This window comes from Triticum dicoccoides, chromosome 6A (assembly GCF_002162155.2).
Source record: "Triticum dicoccoides isolate Atlit2015 ecotype Zavitan chromosome 6A, WEW_v2.0, whole genome shotgun sequence".
Classification (NCBI taxonomy): domain Eukaryota; kingdom Viridiplantae; phylum Streptophyta; class Magnoliopsida; order Poales; family Poaceae; genus Triticum; species Triticum dicoccoides.
The window spans coordinates 17,624,153-17,629,118 of record NC_041390.1 but is presented as its reverse complement, the minus strand read 5'-3'; positions in this window follow the sequence as shown (position 1 = coordinate 17,629,118).

Here is a 4,966-nt window from a genome sequence, read left to right as displayed (position 1 = left end):
AAGATCATGATGCACGAGCTCAAGGAAACCTTTCTGAAGAAACGCGCAGAAGCTCAGGGTTCGCGTGAGCGCATGAAGACTTTGGCTGACAGATGTGTGCAAGCCTACAATGAGGCTGAGAAGCGCAAGGCACTTGGGCGTCCAGGCATCGACCCCAGGATGGTCGCGAAAAAGAAGAAGAAGCCTGCTACGGCTGAACCCGATGCACCAAGGCAAGAAGAAGTTCCGATTGTCTTCCCAACTGCAATGACTGGCTCGAAGCCAAAGAGCCGGTCAACCGCTTCAGAGCTCAAGAAGACCAAGACTGCTGAGGCTGAAGCAAGGAAGAGAAAATATCCTGAAGCATCTGCAACTGCCCCCTCTAAGAAGAAGAGGAAGACCAAGAAAGATCGGGCTGCTCCCACAGAGCCCTTGATGGTTGAACCCATTTCTATGGTCTATCCTGAAGCTGAACGCCAACTGACTGTCCATGAGCCTGCTTCCACAGAGGCTCATGAAGCTGAAGACATTCCAGCAGCTGATCCCATCACTGCTGAAGACATTGGTCAACATGACAATGTAGAAGATGATGCAGTCCTTCCTCAACAAGACAACATCGAACTCATAAGCATTGGTCGTCCATTGACGCCAATTGCCCAGGATGCCTCATGGGTGGATTGCCCACAAGAGGAAGAAGACAATGAGGCCCAGCCCACTCAACCTCCACAGGCGTCGCCCGCGTTGCGCAGGCTTCACAAAGGTCCAAGGCCTCAAGTCTCTGCTGAAGACATTCCGGCTGCATCAGCCGAAGACGAAGAAGTACCACCAGTCCCCCCGTCTCACCAAGAAGCAGTTCTCACGGAGAACGTGCTTGTGTCCGACCCTCCAGCTCGTCAAGTGGAGGATGAAAATCGTGTGGCTGCCACAACTAACAATGAAGCTAATGTGGAGCCCTCCCCACCAAAAGCATCAAAAGACAATGAAGCCACTGATCCTGACACTTCTGTTCCTGAGTCTGCTGCCAGTCCCCAGTTCGACTATCATGTTGAGCACAGGTCTCAGGTACAGAAGCCAATCCCAAGACTGCCAAGGTTCCCAGGTCCTGCATCAGCACCTGGCTCCTTCAACATCAATGGCTTCAGGGCAGACAATACATTCTTCAATAGCTCCAAGAACCCCTACTCAAGGGAAAGGATTTCATCAGATCGGTTCTGGAGCTATCCTCAGCGAAGCTATTACTCATGCATATTGTACAACCAAGGCCGCATCTTCCCACACAAGCGCCTCGACGTTGAAGCTATAGCTGGTCTGCCCTGCCTAGAAGAAGCTTTGGATTGCTTCAAGCAAGTTGGACTGCTCCCATTCATAACTGACCAAGAGCATTGGAATGAAGAGCTGTTGCTCCAATTCTATGCCACACTCCACATCCGTGGGTACAACGGAGATTCGAAGACTTGGGTCCTGGAGTGGATGACTGGCAATGTTCATCACGAAGCCAATGCATTTGATATCATTGAGCTCACTGGCTTGCCCACTCCTGGCGATCTTTTCGAGCAAGGCTGTCAGCTGCATACTGAAGCTATTGAGAGCATCTTTCAGAGGCCTGAACCTGATATGAGTCAGATGCTCAGCATGATGAAGCCATTGCCCCAAGATGCTGCTTATCCCACAGCGTTCTTCGTTGAAGACCTTGAGTATCTGCCAAGAACCATTTATCACATCATCCGGCGGACTCTCTGGCCCATTAAAGGACACTCTCCAAATGCCAAGATTGAGGGTGCAATGAAGACTTTGATATTCTATATCCTTCATGGCAAATGCTTCAATGCACAGGACTTCTTCATACGCCAACTTGCTGCATCAGGCTCTGATCTGTTTGGTTTGAAGTTCTATGCCCCTTGGGTAATGCGGCTGATCAAACTTCACTCTTCTATCTCGTATCAGCCCTCAGCCCGCAACCATCGGATCTTCTTGCCTGATGTGGATACCTCTGCTGAAGCCATCTATCCTGAGCCTGCCAAGCAACCTCTAAGTCTTCAGAATGCAGAACACCAGAGCTTCACTCAAAACATTGAAGGAGTTGAAGCAGTCTCTCGGGTGTATCCGTTGGCTGGCACTACACATGCACCACGCCCTGCTTCCACTAAAGCCACTGACAGCACAACTGCTCCAAGACCCAAGAAGCGCACTCGTGTTCTCAATGACCGAGAGCTTCTTGTGGCCCTTCATCAAAAACAGGATAGGCATCATGACTGGCTGAAGCATCAGATGAAAAGCCTCTTGGTGGATGTTAATCGCATTCGAAATCTTGCCACCAAGAATGCTTTCGTTACCCATGAAACCTGTCGCCGTACATGGAAAGGGCTAACGATGATGTGTTCTGAAGCTGATCTTTAAGAGGATGGCTTCACCGAGCGATTCAAGTTTGACTCCACACCTCCTAGAAGGGCTGTGCTGCGAGGAACACCATCCCTTGAAGACTCTGAGTTTTCTTCCTCTGCTGCCACAATGACTGCCAGAGTTATCGAGGATGAAGATGATGCTACTTCACCGCCACCTCCTTCAGCACACATCGATACTGCTCCAAGTTCGTCTGCACCGCCAAACACCACCGAAGACCCTACTACTTCACCTACTCCTCATGGGACCGAGTAGATTCTCTATGTCTTCAAACCTTTTTGGTCCTCACTGACAAAAGGGGGAGAAGCATATGGGGTTGATAGTCTTCAAGCGGGTCCATATGGGCGGGTGCTTTATATTTTGCTATATTTTGCTTCGTGATTACAACTCTCGTTTTGCTACATTTGGTTCTTTGAGTTGTAACACTTAAACTCGATGGTCGTCTGCTACTTATTTGCCAACTTGTTTTGCGATGATAAATTCCGCATGTGCAACGATAAATTCCGCACTTAGATCATTCTGCAGACGTCCGTTTTTCATTATGCATGTCATTATCTTCATATACTTTCACATGCATAGTGGAATGTCATCATAAGGTGAAGTGGATCTCCACAAGTACAACCTGCCATGTGCATTTGCATTCCAAAAGCAAATTACTTATATGCACATCTTCAGGGGGAGCCCTTGCAACTTATGAAGACAATTCCTTATCCTCTAAAATTTCACAGATTATATTCCCCGTTGAAAACTTCAACTAGTTTGTCATCAATCACCAAAAAGGGGGAGATTGTAAGTGCATCTAGTGCCACCCCTAGTTGGTTTTGGAGTATTGACGACAAACCTAGTTGAGGGACTAATGTGTTTGTGAGAATTGCAAGATAACACAGGTAGAAGTCCCTCATTGATTCGGTTTTCCTACCAGAGATGACCCCTAAAAATGTACGAAGACATTGAAGTCAATGGTGGTATATGAAGATATTCACATTGAAGACTATGACAAGAGAACACACCACATGAAGCCTGTGGAGCTCGAAGACTTAGATCCTTCGTAGTTCTTTTTCATTTGTGTTGAGTCATAGGAACCACCGTACTATTAAGTGGGGTCCAAGAGAACCAGTCAGAATGATTGAAGTGATGCCTAATTAAAAACCTATGTCTTCGAGTGAAGACTATGAGAGCTAATCTTGTCCAGAGTCGGACAAGTCAGCTTTGCTTGTAGCCCAAGTAAAGTTGCCGTGTGAGTTTGAAATCTGACCATTGAAACACGTGTCAGTTCCTTAGTGACCCAGGGTCATTTCGGACAAATCAGGTCGGGTTGCCAAGTGGCTATAAATAGCCCACCCCATACAACCATAAACGGTTGGCTGCTCAGATTCAGTGCACGGCTTTTGTCGTTTGAGAGCAACCCACCTCGAAGCCTTTGAGAGAGAGAATACCTTGCGAGGATAAAGCCCTAACCACCCAGAGCCAGAGAGAATTGGGCATCACTTAAGTCTTCTTGTCTGAGTGATCTGAAGACTTATTACACTTGAGGACTGTGCATCCTCCAGCCGGTTAGGCGTCGTGTTCTGAGCATCCAAGAGACATTGTGGATTGCTGGTGAACGAAGTCTGTGAAGGTTTGGGAGTCTACCTTGAAGACTTACCAGAGTGATTGGGCGAGGTCTGTGTGACCTTAGCTCAAGGAGAATACGGTGAGGACTGGGTGTCCTGAGCTGCGTGTTCAGGACTGGGTGTCCGGGACTGTGTGTCCTAAGGTTTAAATACCTAGCCGCTCCAACCAGATGTACAGTTGTCACAGCAACTGGAACTGGTCCAACAAATCATTGTCTTCAACGAGTCACTGGTTTCATCTTCACTTCCCTTTACTTACTGTTACTCGTTGTGAAGTCATTGCATGTTTGCTCTATCTTTTGTCTTCACTGAGTGACTGTGTGTTCTGTTTGGCTTCACAATATCTTCCTATCTGATCCTTACTACACTGCAGCTATTTGTCATTGTGCTTTCACTCTATTGAATACTTGACCATGGCTTGCCTAGTGTAGTCTACCTTCCGCTGCATAGTAATAGGCATATCTCTACTATTTGTCTTCATAACTTCCATGTTTTGAAGACTTTCATAAAAATCGCCTATTCACCCCCCTCTAGTCGATATAACGCACTTTCACTCACGAGATAAATGGCTGGTCACCGGGATGTCCAGTCCCATGCTTTATGCAAACTAAATCAAAATAATTGCAAACAAAACTCCCCCTGGAACTCTTGTTAGTTGGAGGCACTCGTTGTTTCGAGCAAGCCATGGATTGATGCTTGTGGTGGAAGGGGAGCATAAACTTTACCATTCTGTTCGGGACCTGCCTATAATGTGTGTAGGATGGAAGATATCACCATCTCTTGGTTGTTATGTTGACAATGAAAGTACACCGCTCAAAATATTATTCACCTCTGTTTCAAAACCAAGCTCTGGCACCTCTACAAATCCCTGCTCCCCTCTGCGAAGGGCCTATCTATTTACTTTTATGCTGAGTCATCATCCTCTTATTAAAAAGCACCAGTTGGAGAGCACCGCTGTCATTTGCATTCATTAT